Genomic DNA, 23,446 nt, shown 5'->3' with positions numbered 1-23,446 from the left:
AGAAGTTTAAACTAAAAAAAACCAAAAAACCAAAAACCAAAAAATTTGAGTCCAACAATCTAGTACACAAGAGCGGCTAAAACTAATCAACCAAAATTACTAATACGACCTTAATCGATAAAAGTATAAAATTAGTCATGAATTTTAAATACCACAGTTCACCCCTCATATCACTTGAAGTCACTTATCTAACAATATTGCCATGCCCTATTTCAAAAAGAGTCTTGAGAGCAAAGAAGAACATCCTCCTTTATACGTTTATAAAGAGCATTGTGATCATAAAAATAAAAACAGGTTTGCTCATAATATGTATTCTACTAACATTAAAGGACCAAAAAAGATATGGGCATTAAAGGTAGAAAAGTCAATTTGTGGTGCAGATGATGATATTATAATTGCTCTTCAAGTGACACAACTGAGGAAATAAATATGTTTTATTGTTCCACCCCTAAGAGGGAAGAAATCTCTTTTCATAATAACAAAAAGAGAAAATCATTGTCTCTTTAATTATTGGTAAGATTCATAATCATACCCTTAAATTGTTCTAGAGCGTTATTGCACAAATTATTCAATATTAAGTAAATTATCTAACAAAGGTAATAGAGTATGTTAAATTCTTTTATATGCACGATCTTAAAAAAACTTAATATAAAATCTTTTTAAACCCCCTCTCAAAAAGATCATAACTATATAAGAACTCATAGATATTATCTTTGTTGAACTAACTCTAGTAGGTAGAAACAGGGATTGTTGGTTGTGCAAGGATTACAGAAAAGACAATTCTAAAAAATGAATAAGATCCTTTAGATAATCAAATACTTCCAAAAGAATAAAGGAAGACCAAAATCCATATAGAGAGACTCTCAAATTCAACTTAGAGAATCAACATCCAAAGAATGGAGGACCACTAAGGATCATCCCACTCATAATATTAATGGAGATATTTCTAAGGGAATTACATCTCAAGACTCCCTTAGCAAGGCATGTAACCTTATGGTTTTTGTTTCATAAATTGAGCCAAAGGAAATTGATGAAGTCATCATCAAGGAACATTGTTCTCTTATTATGCAAGAAATGTTAAATTAGTTGTTTTTATTTTTTTTTGCAAGTAACATGTATTTTCGTTCATTGTGAATATTTTAAGAGCTTCCTTTTGCAAGAAAAAAACACATAATAGAAATACGAGTATTGTTTCTTCTTGTTTAATGCAAAAGATGTGAAGATAAAACATGATGGATCTCGTGGTGAAGGGATTGTCGCCTTTCATAATATTATTCTCTAGTCAAGGTTTCCCCATCTAGGAAAAACGAGGGTCAACACAAGGCAAAACATGATCATACGCTTGTCGGGGATACACATGTCATTGAAAAGCAATTATCTGAGGTTATTGTTGAAATTCCTTCCCATGTGTGACGTCTCTTTATGGGGCAATAATTTTGATTCCCTCAGTTACATTAATGGACTCCAAACAGAGCATGTGAAATCCCAAACTCTAAGTCCATGACTCGTGATACATAATATTCATTGAATTCAATGTACGACCTTTGAGTGTCTTGACTCAACCAAAATGCTCATCAGAATCCACCAGGCTCATGAGAAGCTAAAGAAAGACTGAGGAACAACCGAAGGCAAGACAAAGAAAGAGAGGATGAATTTTACATAAAACACATTTGTTGTAATGTTGTTATTGAATAGAATTTTAAGATTGCTAAAATGATGGTAAAAATTATAAAAGATAATTCACATTCTTAATATCACTAATCATTTTTAACCAATAAAACACACACAAAGTACGAGTATTATATATGATACATGTCTGATAGAGTGATACATCATTAATTGAATAATATACTATACAATACATATAGATACATATATAAAAGTTAAAATTAAATATCTACTCAAATCATAATCTAACAAAAACAAAAACAAACACAACTTTAAAAACATTACTTAGACAATAGAAAAATTGTGAGACTTGAAAAAGAAACAAAGGAACATAGATATGATATTAAGAGTCTAAAACTTTCTTTATGCTAAAACAAAATAATAATTAATTTAATTAAATTTCAAATAATGAAGTATTAAAAAGAAAAAAAAGTTCAATATAAACAGAGTCATCTTGACAAAAGAAATGGAGAGTCACATATTCACAATGCATTATATCTAAACCTATATATAAAGGGGATACACCTATTTGGAGTGACCTATTTTTCTCCCGATTTTACCCTTAGATTTTTTAATTCTTTTTATCCAATAATAATAATAGTAATAATATGTGGCACTCATACCATCCTACACTTATGGAACAGTTTAACAAAATATTTCACTTTATAACTTCTCACATTTTTATTCCTATTATCAAATTTTAACTGCTATAAAATAGGAATAGCAATTACAACATATAGGAAATGACAGTTTAATTTTAAATAATGGATGCATTGGCTACACACGTAAAATCCAAGTGTAAATGGGAGTTTTTGTGACATCACCAAAATATTTCCTTAACTTCTCAAGATCAATGTTCTTATTATTGGCTGCTACAAAAACAATTACCAACCATATTTATCTTTCACCATAACATAAACCTTCATCTCTCACGTGAACCACCACCAACAACGATCCTAGAACATTCACGATTTTCTTTTTTTCATTTTCTCCGGTTACAGCAACAACCAAAAGCACCGCTGGACTTCCGACATCATCGTTGAACTTCCGACATCACCGATGATACATCCAATGGCCAACCTTCGCGATTGAACTGCCTTGCCAGAAACTTCTTGAAGGTACGTGAAATTCTAACTTCTATCTATGACTTCTTTGTTTTATGTGTTTCGAAAGCAACACTGAATTTTTCGTTAGGATTCATTCATATTTGTATAATCAACTTTTTTCACTTATTTATAGTCCTTCATTCTGCAATTGTGAAAGTGGAAAAGAAAAGTGCATTAACAAAAAGAAAGAAGGTTCAAAGTTTATGGTGTGAGATTTTTCATATTAGCATTTTTTCAAAAGCTGTGATGTTCATATATTTAGGTACTCATGTAAATATCACATGTAAACATTATAGGAGTTATAAAGTTATAAAGTTACACCTTTTATGACTTCTTATATGTAAAAATATATGAACGGGACAAACATTATAGAAGTTACTTTATAAAACGTGTAATTATTATAGAAAAAGCATTAAGAAATTAGTAACTTCTATATAGTGGTATACTAATTAATTATAATTATGATATTTTTAATTATTACGTTTTAATTAAAACGTTTAAAATAACATAAACCTTCATCTCTCACGTGAACCACCAACAACAACGATCCTACGAACATTCACGATTTTCATTTTTTTCATTTCCTCCCGTTACAGCAACAACCAAAAGCACCGCTGAACTTCCGACATCACCGTTGAACTTCCGACATCACCGCTGATACATCTAACGACCAACCTTCGCGATTGAACTGCCTTGCCAGAAACTTCTTGAAGGTACGTGAATTCTAACTTCTATCTATGACTTCTTTGCTTTATGTGTTTCGAAAGCAACACTGGAATTTTCGTTAGGATTCATTCATATTTGTATAATCAACTTTCTTCACTTATTTATAGTCCTCCATTCTGCAATTGTGAAAGTGGAAAAGAAAAGTGCATTAACAAAAAGAAAGAAGGTTCAAAGTTTATGGTGTGAGATTTGTCATATCAGCACTTTTTCAAAAGCTGTGATGTTCATATATTTAGATACTCATGTAAATATCACATGTAAATATTATAGGAGTTATAAAGTTATAAAGTTACACCTTTTATGACTTCTTATATGTAAAAATATATGAACGGGACAAACATTATAGAAGTTACTTTATAAAACGTGTAATTATTATAGAAAAAGCATTAAGAAATTAGTAACTTCTATATAGTGGTATACTAATTAATTATAATAATGATGTTTTTAATTATTACGTTTTAATTAAAACGTTTAAAATAACCAATTACATATAATTATGATTATTTACACAGAGTTAATAAAACGTGTTTAATAATTCTTTTTCTGTAATTAAAACGTTTAAAATAACCAATTATTTATTGATGTTTACACGTTTATAATTATGATGTTTTTAATAGTTCCTAATTTATAAACTCTATATTATATTAATTAAAAAGCATTAAGAAATTAGTACCACTTTGTATGTTCATATATTTAGGTACTCATGTACCGGTTATTTTTAATAACCACGTTTTATTAATTTTTAATAACCACGTTTTACTAATTAGTATCTTCGGACAAATTATTTAAAATACCTTTCACATAATTATTTGGACGGGACAAACATTATAGAAGTTATTTTAATAATTAATTAATAATTAAAAGAGACAAAATTTCATATGAGTACCTTCGGAGAAAAGACCACCTATATATTTAGGTAACGGCCTAAACAAAATGCAATGGACAGAATCCACAACTGATTTAGTGGGGGTGTGATGTTCACAACTTATATTGATTTAATGGACTCACATACTGTAATAATTTAATTATTAATTAATTATTAAAATAATTAGTCGAACGAAATATTAATTAATAAATTGGTGGAAATTTTGGGTAACATAATATTTTATTACTTAAAAGAAAACAATATTAACGTATTTTGGGTAACATAATATTTTATTACTTAAAAGAAAACAATATTAACATATTTTGGGTAACATACAAAGTGTAATGCTTATTTTAATATATTTTCATAATTTGAATAATAAAATCATCTTATTCACTGCAACACTTATTTTAACGTATTTTAGATAAAGTGTAATACAATAATATATTACATGATTATTACATAAGTGATATATTTAATGTATTTTAACTGTGTTAGATTAAGTGGAAATAATTTAATTATTAAAATTATTTTGAATGCGCAAATTCAATATTATGTGAAAAAAAACGGAAATGAAATCTCACTAAAAAATTTATCAACATTTATGTACGTCATGCAACATTTATGTAGGTTATTTGCGGAAATCAACAACATATTTAAATTTATAATATACTTGAAATTGTATGGTGTTCTTATAAAAACCCTCAAAGTTTAATGCAGAAACATGAAAAAGATGCATGACTTAATTGAAGTTACTGAAATAATTTAAAGTTTCTGGAAAAGTAACCAAAAGAGATAAAAGGAAATTTAAAAATGTAAGGGAATAGAAAGTGTTAGAGAGAAGAAAAGTATCACTCCCGTTTTTTTTGCATTGCATTTTGACTTTGTTCTCTCTTATAGAATACCATTTTTTTTAATTTTAATTTTAAGGTAAATTATTTATCAAGTTAAATTAGTATATAGTATGAAAATATATTAAGTTAAATTAGGATATAGTATGAAAATATATCAAGTGAATAATATGTCAAGTTATTCATCCTTATTTTTTTAATTTTCATAATTTTTATTAAGCATATAAGCATTTTTTATAAGCATAATATAATGATTATATCAAGTTATTTTCATATAAGCATATATTATTCTATATACTATTTTTTACTGCGCTAATAGTATATAGAATACCATATCAAGTTATGAAAATAGTATATAGAAGACCATATTAAGTTATGTTTATGTTTATTAATAATTTGATTATATGCTTATATAATTTTTTATAAGCATAATATAATGATATAACTTAATAAAATAGTATATAGAATAATATAATGATTATATGTTATTCATGCTTATTTTTTTAATTTTCATAATTTTTTATTTTAATTTTATGTTTTTGTAGAGGATTCGGTATAGTTTCCAGTTGACAATTACATTAATAAAATGGAAAATAATACCCGTCAAATATCAAGTCAACAACAGAGGTCAAGAAGGTCCGAAAATGAAAGGAAGAGGAGACAAAATATGAGCAACGAGCAGAGAGAAAACAATTTGTCGAGACGACGTGAAAATTATAGGCGGCGAAAAGAGCAAGAGAAACAAGCTCAAACATCTCGCCCTATAAACAGTCAGTCGAGAGTTCCATTTCAAAATTTTACAAATATGACTTTTCCAAGATCACACTTTCAAGGAACTCATGACAGTGAAGCCGACCCAAGTAGAATTACACATGTTAATGATGTTGCACTTGGTTGGTGATTATCAATATATATTGTAAATTACATTTCATAATTTTGTTCGCTTTCGTCATATCTTATTTTATGTATTTAAACCCGCAGATCGTAATTGCACATCACCTAATCAACGAAACAACACGAGTCAATCCGATACAGGTATAAGTGATATAGTTCTAAGTATGCGATTATTAATTTTTACAAATGTATATATATTAATTATTATTTTTGTATCAGATGATATGGATGTTGATGAAGCTTTGGAGGATGCAGTAATATCATATGTTAACATGGACGCCAAAGAAAATGGTGCATTATCACGTCGTCCTCAAGGTATGTTCGTAAAATTTTTGCTTCAAATAAATGTAGCATTTGCTCATGTGACGTAACATTTAAAATCATGCAATATTAAAATATAATAATTGAAGCATCTTGCATATATTTTTTATTTGTATTTTAGATTTTAGATAATATTCAGTAATCAATATCAAACTCCTGCCTGTAGAATCAAGACATGCTTTTCGAGCAAAGCACAATATTGCTCGAAATTTCAAAAATATGATGATGGCAAAATCTCGGTTGCCTCATCCATTTACCTGTAGACATTGCAATGCAAGATTGTTTCATCATGAATCACGTGACACGTGTTGTAATGGTGGAAAGGTATCATTCTCACGAGTTGATGCTCCTATAGAATTGCAACAATTATTTTTGGATGGTTCAGCTGAAGGAAAACATTTTAGGCAACATATTCAAAGTTATAACCATGTGCTTTCATTCACTTCAATTGGTGTTCATGTTGATGAGAATATTCTTGCATCTGGTCGTGGTATATACACATTTCGTGCTCAAGGTGCTTTTTACCATAACATAGGAGGTTTCTATCCAAATGAGGGTGTCAGGCCGCGTTTCTTACAACTATACATCTACGACACTGATAATGAGCTACATAATAGAATGCAGGAAAATCCACAACTGCACCAAAATGTAGTTCACAAATTACAGAAAATGCTCCATCAGTTTAATCCTTTTGTAATTAGGTTCAAGCAACTTTCAATACTTCCAAATATCAGTGAATGTAGCCTCATACTTAAGGAGTGTCCAAGTAATCACCATTAATACAATCTTCCAACTGCTGAACAAGTTGCGGAAATTATTGTTGGATGTGATGCAAATTCTATGGATTATGGAAGGGATATTAATGTCATCCGTTGTGATGGAAATCTCAAGAAAATTCAAGAGACAAAGGGATATTATGATCCTTTGCAATACCCTGTATTGTTTCCATTCGGGACGCATGGTTGGGATATCAACACAACAAATTGCAATGGACGAAGAGTGTCATGTCGAGCATATTACAGTTACATGCTTCAGGTAAATTTGGATTAATTTTAGTAGATAATCTACTTAGCTAAGTGTTGTTTAAAAAACTTTACATTTAACACCGACATTTTTTTCAATCAACTGTAGATTCGCCCAAATGATCAATCAATGTTGTTAAATGCGGGTCGACTGTTGCAACAATATGTTGTAGACAATTATGTCAAAATTGAATCAGGGAGATTAAGGTGGATTAAAGAGCACCAAAGTGATATACGTTCTGAATTGTACCAAGGTTTACATGATGCTTTGCATGTTGGTGAAACTAATGCATGTACAAATTCATATAGCATAAATATACAGTTTTAGATTAATAATTAGTTGTACTTCTAATGCTAATAATTCATATATTCTAATACTAATGCATTTCATGAATCATCGTAGACAACATTGGGAAAAGAACAATATTGCCATCATCATTTATTGGCGGTCGATGTAACAACCCAATTTTAGTAATTAATTCTTATATTATTATTATTATATTTTATTTAATTATTTGGAGTGTTAAGTAATTAATTGGTTGTTAGGTAGTATAATAATTGATTATATTAATTAATTTGGTGTGTTAATTAATTATTTAGTTGATATGAGATATAATGAATAATTGAATTAATTAACTTGGTAGTATATTGAGTGGTTGATTTATTTGAATTAAATAGAGATATTTAAATATTAGGTCTTATTGGGCCTATTAATTAAATTAGATGTATTATGCTTTAAGCCCAAATAGAATACTAATATAAATAGTAAGAGGAGGGGGAGAATGAGATTCATTTGATCATTTGACAAAAATAGAGAAAGAGAAGAGGAAGAGTAAGGAGAAGAGGGGAAGAACAAAATAGAAGCTAGGGTTTCCATCAAATTGAAGAGGTAAGGGGGGAATCCTTATTATTATGGGTTAGTATGATCGGGTCAATGGATAGATGTATATTTAGGTTGAAATCCCTAATTTTTATGGTTTTGGAATTGTTAGGTTTTGATGAGTATTATTGATTTTGATGATTTGATTGTGTTAAAACTATAAATTAATGTTATATATTTATAGTATTGTATGAGTCATAATTTTCTGAACGTGTAGCTTTTTACGGAATCGAAATCGGAGGTCCGAAAGTCCTCAAACGATGAAAAATGCAGAAAATTCTGCATTCTGTTTTTATGGTAACCGGTTACCCACCGAGCGTTAACCGGTTACTTGCTTAAAAATCTGTGATTCTGTTTTTATGGTAACCGGTTACCCACCGAGCGTTAACCGGTTACTTGCTTAAAAATCTATGATTCTGTTTTTATGGTAACCGGTTACCCACCGAGCGTTAACCGGTTACTTGCTTGAAAATCTGCGCAGGAAATTAATTCTGTTTTATGTTAACCGGTTACCCACCAAGCGTTAACCGGTTACTTGCTGTAAAAAATGAAAAATTGAGATTTTAAAAGTTGTAATCATCTTGGAATGAAATCTAATTGTGCGTAATTGATAATTAGTTATATATGGTGATATGTGGAATGTTAAGATAGTAGAGATGATCTTAATTGCATATTTATGAATGATATATATATTGTTATGAATGTGTATATGTACCATTGGTGGATAATTCATAGAGTTGAATTATGGTGATATGTGGAATGTTAAGATGGTAGAGATGATCTTAATTGCATATGTTGTTGATATTTGTACATTCATTCATTGCATGGTCGGCTTCATTGTGGAAGCGGTGAAACTGTGGGTTCACATGGTATTAGACGTTGATCCTTGAATGGAAATAGGTGTAGCACACGTTGATCCTTAATTGGAAATAGGCGTGGTAGTAGATGGTGATCCTTAACTGGAAATAGACGTAGCACACGTTGATCCTTAATTGGAAATAGGCGTGGTAGTAGACGGTGATCCTTAATTGGAAATAGACGTAGCACACGTTGATCCTTAATTGGAAATAGGCGTGGTAGTATACGGTGATCCTTAATTGGAAATAGACGTAGCACACGTTGATCCTTAATTGGAAATAGGCGTGGTAGTGGCTTTGATCTTGTCCGGATCGGAAGCGTGGCTTGGATTCTAGATATTGAATCGGAAAACGGTGAAACGTTGGGTTCACATTGAGGTACCGCATGCATAGAGTCACATGTCTTGCATTGAGTCACATTAGAGTTATGTGATGATTGAGTGTATGTATTGTTGTGATTGTGATGTGTGTATGAGACATGGTAATTGAATTTGGTGATGTTTGAGTACATAACTTGGCAAAATATGTGATTATGTGATAATTGTAGTTATGTGTATTTTGGGAATATAGTATTGGATGTTAATATTGTACTCCTTGAGTTTTGATGGATGTTTGAAACATGTGAAATAAATGTTGACAAATATTATTTACATGGTTATACGAAGTGTGATGAATTCCTTTAATTGTTGATTTAATCATTGTGCCTTATTATACTCTTCATAATGATTTGAATTCTCACCCTTTCTGTTTGAATGTTACCTTTACATGGGTATCATGCAGATACTCCAGAGTAGTATTGCTGAAGTAAGTGGACGGTAGCTCGCTCGAGATTAGCCGGAGAGTTCCCGTATTTTAGTTTGAAGACTAAGTAGTGAGTCAATGCTCTGGTCATGTAACACTGGGTAGATTAGTAGTATTGAACTCATATCTCATTTGGTTATGCATTATGTTATTGCTTGTTTTATTTCATCCTGAGGTGATTGTTGAGAGATGATCATGGTATGGGACATGGATCATTTTATGAAATACATGAGTATTCATTATTTTCCGCTGCGAACGCATATTCTTGAATATTCATGATAATGGAAATGTGTTATTTTAAATGACCAGGTGTATTGTATATTGATGTTGGTTTTTGAAAGCTTTTAGTTTTTGAAAACGTCGATGTGACGCCCTTTTGCTTATATGCGTGCTTATTTACTCTGATTATATATTAAGTATTTTGGGGTAGAAAAAGGGGTGTTACAGTCGTCGAGACATGACACAACGTTATGAAGATGGCATGGCTATTGTTCTTAATGGCGGTAAACCAGATATTTTTCTAACAATGACATGCAATCCTTCTTGGAGTGAGATAACATCAGAACTTTTGCCTTTTCAAACACCACAAGATCATCCAGATTTGCTAACAAGAATATTTCGTTTGAAATTTGATAAATTGAAGGACGATGTTATTAATAAAGGAGTCTTGGGTAAAGTTAAAAGCTACATGTATGTCATTGAATTTCAAAAGCGAGGATTGCCGCATGTGCATATGTTGTTGGTCTTAGAAAGTAACGATAAGTTGCGTGACCCAAAAGATTATGATAGTATGGTAAGAGCAGAAATACCTAAATTAGAATGTGAACCACAGTTGCATGAAGCTGTTGTAAGACATATGATCCACAGACCTTGTGGCATAATCAACCAAAAGTCTCCATGTATGAAAGACGGACATTGTAAAAAAAGGTATCCAAAACAATTCTTGGATGAAACACGTCAAGGCACTGACTCATATCCCGAGTATAGGAGAAGGTTTGATGAGTCTGTATCGTTAGGTAAATATAGGTCTGTCGATAATAGATGGGTGGTTCCTTATAACCCTTGGTTACTGTTAAAGTATGAATGTCACATCAATGTAGAGATTTGCAGTAGCATTAAAAGTATCAAGTATCTATATAAATATGTGTACAAGGGCCCTGATCGTGTGGCTATGGAGGTTCATAAAGGATCATACATGGATGAAGTTCAGCAATATGTTGATGCAAGATGGATTTGTGCTCCCGAGGCATTATGGAAAATATTTCGATTCACTCTTTACCGATTATATCCTTCAATTGAAAGATTGCAGATCCACTTGCCGAACCGCCATCAAGTGCGCTTTTATGATCATCAGCAAATTGCAGATGTGTTAAATAATGAACGCAACTCCAAAACAATGCTCACACAATTCTTTGCATTGAATCTACGAGATCCACAAGCAAAAAAGTATCTGTATAGAGAGATTCCAGAGCATTATTGTTGGAACAAGCGGGATATGGAATGGCATCGTAGGCGATCAACAAGAAAAGTTATCGGGAGAACCTTCGGAGGGAGATAAGTTTTACTTGCGACTGTTGTTATCGCATGTCACAGGTCCAACCAGTTGGGAATATCTTCTTACAAATAATGGCATGAATTTCAGTACATTCAAAAAATCAACCGAGGATAGGGGATTTCTAGAGACTGATCATAGTATTCGTGATTGTTTGGTTGAGGCTACGAGTCTCCGAATGCCATATGCTTTACGAAGGTTATTCGTGACGATTTTAATATTTTGTGAACCTACTGATGTTAGAGGCCTTTGGAATGAGTTTTTTACACATATGGTAGAGGATTATCAAACAACTAACAATGTTGTGGAATCAGACTTAACTAATATGTTGTTGAAGGACTTGAATGAACTCTTAAACCTGCATGGTTAAAAGATTGAAGATTATGATCTCCCATATTTACCCCCTAATACAATAGACAGAGGTGTAGTTCCAAGTATCATACAAGAGGAGTTAGCGATCGATACCCCCAATGAAGATATTGAATCTATTGCTAAGTTAAATAATGATCAAATCATTGCATTCAACACCATTATGAATGTAATTGTTCAAAAACACAGTGAGGTATTTTTTGTTGATGGTCCAGGAGGAACAGGCAAAACATTCCTTTATAGAACATTAATGGCAAGTTTAAGAAGTATAGGAGAAATTGTCTTAGCAACTGCATCATCTGGTATAGCTGCAACATTATTACCCGGTGGTAGGACTGCACACTCTCGATTTAAGATGCCTATTGATATTCAACCAAGTTCCATTTGTGGTATTCAAAAGCAAAAGGATCTTGCAAATCTCATTAGAGTTGCTGCCGCAATAATTTGGGATGAAGCACCAATGACAAACAAAAATTGTTTGGAAGCCTTAGATCGATCATTACAAGACATTTGTAGCAACAATGCTCCATTTGGTGGAAAAGTTCTGATCATGGGGGGGGGGGGGATTTTCGTCAAGTTCTTCCTGTTGTAAGAAAAGGTACTAAGGCACAAATGATTTCAGCGTGTATTGTTCAGTCTCATTTATGGAATCATACCAAGATTTTGCATTTACGTCAAAATATGCGATCATTGCATGATCAAGAGTTTGCAAAATTTCTTATTCGCATTGGTGATGGCGTTGAACCTACCAAACCAGATGACATGGTGAGGTTGCCTTTACATATTGAAATCCCATGGGAAGGTGAACATTCCATACAAGTACTTATCCAACATATTTTTCCTAATTTAGAATTGCATGGTTGGGATGCCCCATATATGGTACAAAGAGCTATTTTGACACCAACAAATGATGATGTCCAAAAATTGAATGATATGATTATCGATCAGTTTCCAGGAGAAGAACATAATTTGTTATCGTTTGACGAGGTTGAAGGAGATAATCATAATTTATACCAGCAAGAATTCTTAAACTCAATTGCACAAGGTAGTTTGCCACCACATATTCTAAAGATAAAAAATGGTGCACCATTGATGTTGTTACGAAATCTAGATCCTAGATATGGATTGTGTAATGGGACCCGGTTATTATGTCATGGTTTATTTATGAATATGTTGGATGTGGAAATCTTGACAGGAAGCAACGCAGGAAAATGTGCTTTTTTACCTAGAATTAAAATAAAAACATCTGCAAGTGATGGTCTTCCTTTTGTCCTTAGTAGAAAGCAGTTTCCTGTGCGACTAAGTTTTGCAATTACAATAAATAAATCACAAGGGCAAACCATTCCAAATGTTGGAATATATCTTCCACGATATGTTTTTAGTCATGGACAGTTATATGTGGCTTTATCCAGGGGTGTTTCACAGACTACAACAAGAGTTTTAACCAAGGAAGGAAAATTGAAAGGAGAAGATGGTGACTACACAAAAAATGTAGTCTACAAACAAATTCTTTTATCGCACCCGCATGTATTTATTAAGTACATTGAAAAAATTGCTCACATGTTGATTCCCATTTTGGTTACACGACATACCAAGCTTATATTGTATTATTTATATCATAGATAGATAATAACTAAATATAATTTTCTTTTGTTTTAATATACAGCCAAACTAGAACACGATGAAATCTTTCAATTATGTAAGGAGTTGAGACGAAAGAATGTTGAAACTTGCTTCAACATGAAAGTAAGTTATACTTAATAATTTATTTTATGCTTTTATGTTAGATATAAATGAGGTGATAGTTATTCTCACTATTCTTATGCAATAAATTTTAGATAACAGACTTTGAAGATAAATGGACCACATGGAAGGATGAACAAAGTATTTCATCCATCGGCAAACTCGACAATAAGGTGTATTTATCTTTTTCATAATACGTATAAAAAAAGTTCTTGCACTTTCATCACTCTTTCAGTAACATTTTTATCATCCTCATTGAAACAGATCAAACGTTTGAAAATTTACTCCATCGGTTGGAGCTCCACAGTGATAACAGATAAAACACAACTTTGGAAAATGGTGAAAAGAGAAATAATATCTCAAAAGATGAAGAGGTTTTTATTTAATTCATTTAAGAATATATTTACTCTAGATTATTTTTGAATGCATGAATTTAACTTCTATTTGTGGTTTATGTAAATAAAACCATATATATTTACTAAGTCCATTGTTTTCCTTATTTACCAGAAATCCAGGTAATTCAGAAACAAGTCATAATTGTTGTTCTACCAAATCTAGACTAAAACAAAGTATCTCCATTCTCCAGGTATTATTTGTGTCACAATAAACTATATTATATTCAAACGAGTCAAATGTTCTGAATGTATTTCTTTTATAATATGACATTTCGTCATGTATTTGTAGTTTTTTAAATCTCAAGAGCGCATTGATAAAGGGATGTACGAAGAATTGATTCGAATCTTTATAAGGTAAGCAAAAGCTATATTACACAACTTACTCTTAATTTTACTATCTTTTTCTCTAAAAAAATTCTAATTTAAGAGTCTTACATTTTTTCTTTACTACGGAAAACAATTGCAGGGAAAAAGAAAATACTTCGAATAGAGATTTCATGTTCGGCATTCCTCTTAAAGAACGTCATTGATTACACAGTATCAATATTACTTTGCATGCTTCGATATAATTTTGAATATCTTTATTTACCATTTTCAAAATGTAATAATATTATTTTTAATGCGACCTACAATAAAAACCTTATAAAAAGAAAAACAAATATTTATTTTTCTCTGTTGTGCGCATTAAAAAAAGCGGACAGACGGGCACGGGAGTGCCCGTCTGAACGCTAGTTCACAATAATGTTTTTATTAATTGTTGTAAATAAATAAATTGAAATACTCTTTAAATATGTATCGATACGATACAACTGAAATTATGAAATAGAATATATTATATATATTACAAGTAAGAAAATTTTACCTTGTACCCCTACAGTTAGCCTCATACCCCTACAAAATTTTAAAAATTCTCATTCTACCCTTAATTGGTTTTAACCAATTTACCATATCATTTTTACCATTCAGTTGAAAAATTCAGAAATTACACGTTTCACACCCCTCGCACCGGAACTCCTGCAAAAAGACTTCCGGTAGATATTTTTCCCAAACCGGAAGACTTCAAGAATGACTTCCGGAATACACAAAACAATGAACCGGAAGACTTAATGAAAGAGTTCCGTTTCAATTTAAAAAAAATTACAAACCGGAACACTTCTTGAAAGTGTTCCGGTAAACAAATTTACACATACCAGAACTCTTTGGAGAAGAGTTCCGGTTTGTATAATATGTGTTTCGAAACTCTTTCAAGAAGTGTTCCGGTTTGCTTTTTTTTTATATATTTTTTTAATTTTTTTAATCTGTTTTTTATTTTGCAGGAATGAAAAATCTTCCCCAAATATGTGTAGATACTACTGATGCGTTTATAACGACGGAAAGATTTGGTACACGAGAAGAGATTATCAGATGGATTAAAGAGGTTGGAATCCAACATAAAGTAACTGTTATTATCAGCCGTTCAAATACTGAAACGGGGAAGAGAGGGAGAAGTAACAAATTAATATTTGGTTGTGATAAAGGTGGGAAACACAAGATTACTGATAGTGGTACCCAAAGTGCGTCCAAGAAATGTGGATGCCCATTTAAAATCAGGTCGACTCCGGCGAAAGATGGATCTGGTTGGAAGATTAATGTAAAATGTGGGTTACATAATCATGGTTTACCTGATAAATTAGAAGGTCATTCGTTTATTGGTAGGTTGACCACAGATGAGAAGCAACATGTCGCTGATTTGGCAAAGAGACATGTACCACCTAGACACATATTGCTTTCCTTGCAAGACCGATATCTTGAGAATGTCACTCGGATTACGCAAGTATACAAGCATAAAAGTGTGATACAAAAGGAGATAAGAGGTCCTATGAGTGAGATACATCATCTGTTTAAGCTTATTGAGGATGCAGACTATGTCTATTGGAGTAGAAAAAAGGATGACTCGGAAGTGGTGAGAGAGATATTTTGGGCACATCCTGATTCAGTTAAGTTGTTGAATATTTTTCCGATTGTGTTAGTTATGGATAGCACCTACAAGACAAACAAATATAGACAACCTTTGTTTGAAATTGTTGGCATGACATCGACCGAGTTGACTTTTGTTGTTGCATTTGCGTATATGGAGTCTGAGCAAACAGAGAATTTTTGCTGGGTATTGGAGAAATTAAAAGAGTTGTTTGTGAAGAAAGACATGTGTCCACAAGTGATTTTGACAGATAGAGATCTTGCTTTGATGAAAGCAATTGAAATTGTGTTTCCCAGGTCGATTAATTTGCTATGTAGATTTCACATTAACAAAAACGTTGGTGCCAAATGCAAACAACATGTGGTGAATGACCTGTAAAAGACGATATACACATTATGGATGGAAGTTGTCTGGGCTAGTGATGAGGTTGAGTATGGTCAACGGTTGCATCAACTTGAGCAAGCATGTGTTGATTATAGTGGATTTATTAATTATGTGAAAGACACATGGTTGACTCCACATAGGCATAGATTTGTTGGAGCATGGATTAATCGAGTGCTACATTTGGGTAACACAACGACTAATCAGTACGTCTTATAATTTTGTATGTGTTATTTTTATATGTGATATTATTTCTATGTATTTTTTATGTGTTATTTTCAATATTTTTAGGGTTGAATCTGCTCATTGGAAGTTAAAGCAGATGTTAGGAAACAGTATAGGTGACATGGTCAAATGTTGGGAAGCCATGAATAACAACTTGAGGTTACAACTGGGAAACATTAGAGCTTCTTTTCAAAAGAGTTTTTACGAAGTTGAGCACGCGCACGTAAGTCCCTTTTATGGTTATTTGCGTGGTTCCGTATCTCGAGCTGCTTTGAGACATATTGCTGAAGAGTTATTGAGAGTTGATTATGTTGGAACTAACAGACAAATATGTGGTTGTACTCTTAGAACATCTTATGGGTTACCTTGTGCTTGTGAGTTAGGAAGATACACACTAGGTGGTATACCAATACCCATTGATGATGTTCATGTTCATTGGAGGAAACTAACTATGGAAGTTGAGTTAGAGGTAGGTGAAGATGATGGATCAGAGGTGGATATGACTTCTGCAATGGATGAATTGTGGAGACGATTTAGGTAATTAGATGTTATTGGGAAAAGGGCATTAAAGGGTAGGGTATGTGAACTAGCATACCCAACAATGACTCCATTGTGTCCACCACCTGAGAAACTAAAAACCAAAGGAGGAGTGAAGAAGAAAGGGAAAAAACCAACAGAATATGATGTTTATAGGGACCCTTCGTATCATGAGTATGTTGATAAGGCATCTCAATCTTCACAAAGGCAATCTCAACCATCACAGACTTCGAAGAAGATAAAATTATCAAAGAAGCAACCACAATTCATTCTTTAATTTCCTAATCATATTAGGTCATACATTGAAGATGTAGTTAATGTTGAATCAGATGGTAATTGTGGATTTAGAGTCATTGCATCATTGCATGGATATGGTGAGGATGGTTGGCCAATGGTTCGCAGAGAGTTGGGGTTGGAAATAATAGACAAGGATGGGTCAACTTTGTATGACAAGTTATTTTCTAATCGGTTGTCAGAAGTGAGAGAATCTTTGATGATAGAATCCTTTGGTTCACAACCACCTGAAAAATGGTTGAGTCTACCAGATATGGGTTACTTGATAGCAAATCGCTATAATGTTGTACTTGTCTGTTTAGGCAATCTGTGCATGACTTTCTTTCCGATGACAAGTTCACATTCACCAAATATCTCTATTTATTGCATTGGTTTTGTTAACCACAATCATTGGGTTCAGGTACGTATTTATATGCCTAAATGTTTTAATTATTTCACTACATTATTTCAGTTAATATTTTATGTTATATGAGTTAATATTTTAATTATTTTACTTTATCAGGTTAACATGAAAGAGGGGTTTCCATTGCCACCGTTCACATTAGATTGGAAGAATTTTCGTTCTCATACAGCAACTACATGGATGTTAGGATTTACAGAACGTATGCAACATTGGCAATTACTTACACCTGTATTAGCATGAATATGTACTCAAAACATAAATATGTTATCAAAACATGAATTTTATATTATGTCTATTATATTCAGTTCTAAAACTTAATACATAAATCAATGTGAACGAGAAATATGCAAAGCTTCAAATAAATCAGCAAACTGTGGATCTTCCTCTTCGGCATTAACCTGTCTCAGATAACGATGAATCAATGTAGATACACGAGCCCAATCAGGATCAGATGGCCCTGCGTCATATACAGGAACTGGTACCTCTCTAGGATCGTCACGATGGGGAGGGACCAACCGTGGATGCGAAACACAATAATACCACTCCAGATAACCATCTTCTACATCAGATGGAGTGGTGGCCACGTTAGATGGACCGATCACAGCGATAACACTCTGATGGTAACTGATCCAATCAACATCAATATCCGTCGCCATCATACAATCCAGAGGTGGGGATGGAACATACTGCCTATACCCGTACTGACGTAAACATCTGTCAGGTAAGTATGGAACAACTGTTTCACCCCACTTCAAGCAGCCCCTGTAAAGACATATCTCATCAAATAGACGCCATGCTCTATGATCCTCAAATGGACGCCATATGACGTCGGCAGGTGTCAGCTCATCCAAAATAGGTCATAAATCATCAACCTTCAAGACTCCTTGCCTATACGACCATCTCATCGCTCGGGGAAGACCACAGTTATCAGCAGGTTTCCAATTCTCCCCTCTTTTTCCAACAGTTGAAAAGTATTCGTGAATCCAACACTGTTACAAAATACAAACATAATAAATAAAATAAATTAAGTTAACATATTTTATAAAATGAATCCAACACTTAATAAACAAAATTAAATTATATACCTGTAGGAGAGTAGGATATCCACCGAGCTATTTGCAACTGTACATGGACGCATCTCCAAGATATCTGTAGAGGGTAATTAGTGAAGCTGCTCCCCAACTATATCCTGAACATCTATCCAAGTCCGTAAACAGGAGGAGGTATCGTGCCTCTACAAGTGTAAAGGTCTTATCAGCAAATATGGTGGAACCCACCAACATCAGTAGATATGCTCTGGTCGCATATGCCCAGCTGGAAGCAGCTCTATGCTGTACGAATAAATCGTATAACCACTCCAACTTGTAATACGACCCCCTGCAGCTACGAACATGTGACTGTGCCTGACTCTGTGACACTCCTAGGTAGTCAACAGCAAGTTCAACAGCTACCTCTTCAGTCACATCCTGAGGACTCCAGAAGATACCCCTGATGGGCAAGTGAAGTAGACATGAGACATCATCTAAAGTAATGCTCATTTCACCAAACGACATGTGAAATGAAGATGTCTCTAGATGTCATCTTTCCACAAATACAGAGACAAGATTTGGTCTATCTTGTTTAGACTGGTTCTCTGCAGTGAAGATAAACCGGATCTAGATACCTAACTCTCAATATGTGGTGGAAGAGCCAATGGAACCCTAGAAGTCAACTTCAGTCCATGTCCAACAACCTTTAACTCTTTCTTTGGACCTCTTTCCTAAAAACAATTAAAACACATATTAGAAAACAAAATATAAAATATTCAACTATTATTCATTTTCAAATATAGCCCGTTTACTTACCTCACCGAACCATAAATGTCGAGCAACATGATGCTCGTACTTCACCAAAAGAGACGTATCGTACGACCCTCCTGGATATCCAGCCGGCTCAGCTGCAGATGAAGATGCACCCTGGTCTAACGTGCGGACTGGAATCCTACCATTTGCACCTTGTCTTCGAACCACTGCAAAAAAAAAAAAATTTAAAAAATTAAAAAAAAAAAAAAAAACGTACCGGAACACTTCAAAGAAGAGTTCCGGTGAGTAAAAAAAACAAGATGACTTCCGGAACACTTTCTTAAAGAGTTCCGGTTTAGATCATCCAAATCGGAAGTCTTTAAGAAAGACTTCCGATATACAACAATTCAAACCGGAAGACTTTCTAAAAGACTTCCGGTTCAGTGCTCCCTAAAGGCAACAAACCGGAACTCTTTAGACATGTGTTCCGGTATACATTTCATGAACCGAAAGACTTATTTTGAGTGTTCCGGTTTACAATGCCAAAAAGTGAAAAATTCTCTTTTCCGAAATTCTTGAGATAAAAATGGTAAAAAAATTTAGAAATGGAAAATATACCCTATTTATATGAGGGTATTTTGGTCAAAAAAATTTAAATATAAGGGTGTGGGTACAATTATAGGGGTACGGGGTAAAGTTTTCTACGAGTAATCTCAGAGTTGATTAGATTAAGGAAGAATTGGGCTGGCTGTTGAACATAGATGGAGCGGCCCATTCACAACAAAGAATACCGTAAAACCGATTAGGGTTTCTACCTTTTCCAATATATAAGCGACGCTACAGCTCTAGTTTCTTCATTTTATTTTCTTCTTCACATAGCTTCTCTCTACTTTTTTTTTTACAGCTTTTTTCTTATTGTTAATTTTGTTTTATGGGCTGTGATGATTCCTAGAGATAGTCATGCACCACTCTGATTTTCTGTGCTGATAACTTTCTCATACCCATTATTTTTCTGAGCCCTTTTCTTATAGATTCTTTTGAATTTTTGTTTTCTTTTGTTTTTCTATTGATAATTCATTGAAGTGTTTTTTTTTTTATTTATAAAATTGATGAACCAAATGATGGGGGGTTTATAGCCCCAACCATGATGCGGACCGTACAGCTTTACAGCTTCTGGGGATGAAATTTTGGTGTCTGATGGTTCTCTTTAATTTATATTCAAATTTAGTCATTTTTTTTAATGATTTGATATAATTTTTATTTGACTGATATATTTTCGTTGAATTTAATCATTTTTTTGTGTAATCCCATCTTTTATCAATTTCTCATGCTTTCTATCTGGTTGAAAACTATGTATGGTTAGCACATGTCTAAGGTTACTTTGTAATATGCTTTTATCCATTTATTTCGATTAAAAACAGGTTGGATGCCAGTGTTTTTTTCTGAGACTGTCTTAATTATCTTTTATGTGTTTAAGAAGGGCTTTCGTTTCCGTAATTATGATTTTTTTATGTACAAAATACTACCAAAATTATTCGTGATATAGTTTCACTACAAATTAAAAAATACTATCAAAGTTAATTTACAATATCAAAAAGTGAGATGGCTTGGATTGGACTTGTTGCGACAGAAACACGATAGGGTCCCTGAATCATAACCAAAAATTAAATTAAAAATGGTGTCAAAATCAGGGACTTAACCATATAAGTGTGTCTTTATAAAGGAAATTACAATCGTTGGAAAATTTATCAAAATTAGCTCAGGTTTGTTTCTGGTTGTTTGTATTGATATTTATGAGATAAGAAATGACACCTTGCCAACCTACTTGCCATTTATACCATAATCTACGTTCAATCCTCCAAACTTGCCAGGATGCAATTACAGCACTATCTTGCATGTATGCACTATTTTATAAATTGTAACATAAGAAAAACTGTAACATAAGAAGTACTGTAACTATCAAAACTGAAAATCAAAGTTACATACTACAATAACCGAAAAGAAACAATGGTCTATATATAAGGCTAACAACACAACTTTTGAATCCAAATACAAACCTTCCTCCCTATGTATCATCTAATAGTTCTGTGAATAATGAAAGCTCAATGGTTGACCAAATGGAGCCTGCAAAGAAAAATAAAGATATCTTAGCAGTTGTATCCTGCAAAGAAAAATAAAGATATCTTAGCAGTTGTATTATAGAACTATAGAACATCTAAAATCAGAGAATTTAAAAAGGAAGTGAAAAAACTATTCCATGCCTGGGAGGCAAATTCATACACAGAAAAATTAATCATCCATAAAGTGATTCCTTTAATTGGACAAGTTATTCAACTTTGTTCAAAAAGAAAGTGTTGATAGAAAGGAAAAATAACAATATAAGCCGATTCTTTATTAAATGCATATGCTTCCTCTTATAAATAACCACCAGATCTTATCAAAAAATCACTTATATTTGTGATTAGAAGATAGTTAAATAAATATTTCAATTGTTTGTTTTTTTATTAATAAAGCAAAGGTCATTAGGGGGGATCATCGGGTGCCCTTTTTAGGGAGTACACGCCTTAGATAGAGCACTTATTGTGAATATTGGTGCTATGGTGGGATGATAAATCCTAATTTTCTGCATTTTGAAATAGCGGCGGCAGCAAATCACAGTCAAATAGCAGCACAATTGCCCTTTAGAAAGGCTGTTCTGTCCTTTTTCAATTTAAATTCATGTTGCCCTACCTCTCTTCCTAGTGATTCAACCAAAACAAAGACATGGAAGAGACAACTCTATTCTACTATGCATTTCTATAACTGCAAAGATCAAAAGTAGCATAAAAACTGTCTCTGGCGACGGCGGAGGCATTTTCTGGCATGTTCAAGTTCAGGTTCTCTATACTTTCTCGGCTTGGTTTATAGATTCTTACATTGTTTTTGACATTTGTGAATGCCAAATGCAAAGACCAACCAACACCTAACCAACACAATAGACACACTGCTCTGATAGTGATTTTAAAGACTCACTTGTTATTTCAAATGTTATATTGGACTATGATTTTGAATGTAAGCGAAAAATTATAAGGTAAATTATAAGTATTGAGTATGACTACTGTTTCAATCAAAATGGTCAACTCAAAACACAGGTAATTTAAGAAATGATTAGATTTATTGCAAGCATGTCATGGTATTTGCAGCTAATAATACAGAAATCACTCAGCAAACTCAACATGGTAAAAACATTAAGTGAAATAAATGTGGTTTACCTGGTAAACAACATGTCTAAATTGGTCATATGAATGTGCATACATCATTGTAGGACTTGGCCACTGTAGGTAAGCACCATCTCCAGATGCTGGGTTCAGTCCTGGGGTATAAAAAGGGCTCATTATCGGGGTTGAATGAGGTCCATATCCAAGTGAAGCTTGAGTTTGTGCCATTTGACCCAACTGATTAAAAGTAACGTCATACTGAGCAAATGAAGGTTGAGCTTTTAGCAAATTAAAGGGCACCAAATTAACTGCGGAGGCTGAGAGACTCCTAGCATACCTGAACCAATAATTAAATTCAATCTAATTAGTAAGCCAACTAATATATTTAGACCCTATTTGGAATCAACAACTTAAATAAGTGCTTATGACATAGGTGCATATCATATAAATGTTGATGTATAAACTATTTCTATAACAAAGGATAAAATAAAGTCAAACAGTTCCCATACAAGTTATAAGTTGCTTTCATAAGCAATCGTGAAAGCTTGTGGGTGTGTCATAAGTTGTTCCCATAAGCTATCCCTATAATGCACTGACACAAACACGCACACAAGACACGAC

General features: G+C 32.9%; 1 non-coding gene and 1 pseudogene across 1 annotated transcript; both read left to right on the top strand.

The window, feature by feature from the left end:
* The first annotated feature begins 10,679 nt into the window (after positions 1-10,679).
* LOC127093909 (ATP-dependent DNA helicase PIF1-like) lies at positions 10,680-14,580 on the top strand (annotated as a pseudogene).
* Positions 14,581-20,561: 5,981 nt separating this feature from the next.
* Positions 20,562-20,648, top strand: LOC127099469 (small nucleolar RNA Z221/R21b). The gene has a single exon (XR_007793966.1). It is a non-coding gene; the product is annotated as a small nucleolar RNA Z221/R21b (small nucleolar RNA).
* Positions 20,649-23,446: the final 2,798 nt, after the last annotated feature.

The sequence above is a fragment of the Lathyrus oleraceus genome, chromosome 6 (assembly GCF_024323335.1).
Source record: "Lathyrus oleraceus cultivar Zhongwan6 chromosome 6, CAAS_Psat_ZW6_1.0, whole genome shotgun sequence".
NCBI classification, from domain to species: Eukaryota; Viridiplantae; Streptophyta; class Magnoliopsida; order Fabales; family Fabaceae; genus Lathyrus; species Lathyrus oleraceus.
Note: the sequence above shows the minus strand (reverse complement) of the source record. Positions and strands in the feature narration are given on the sequence as shown.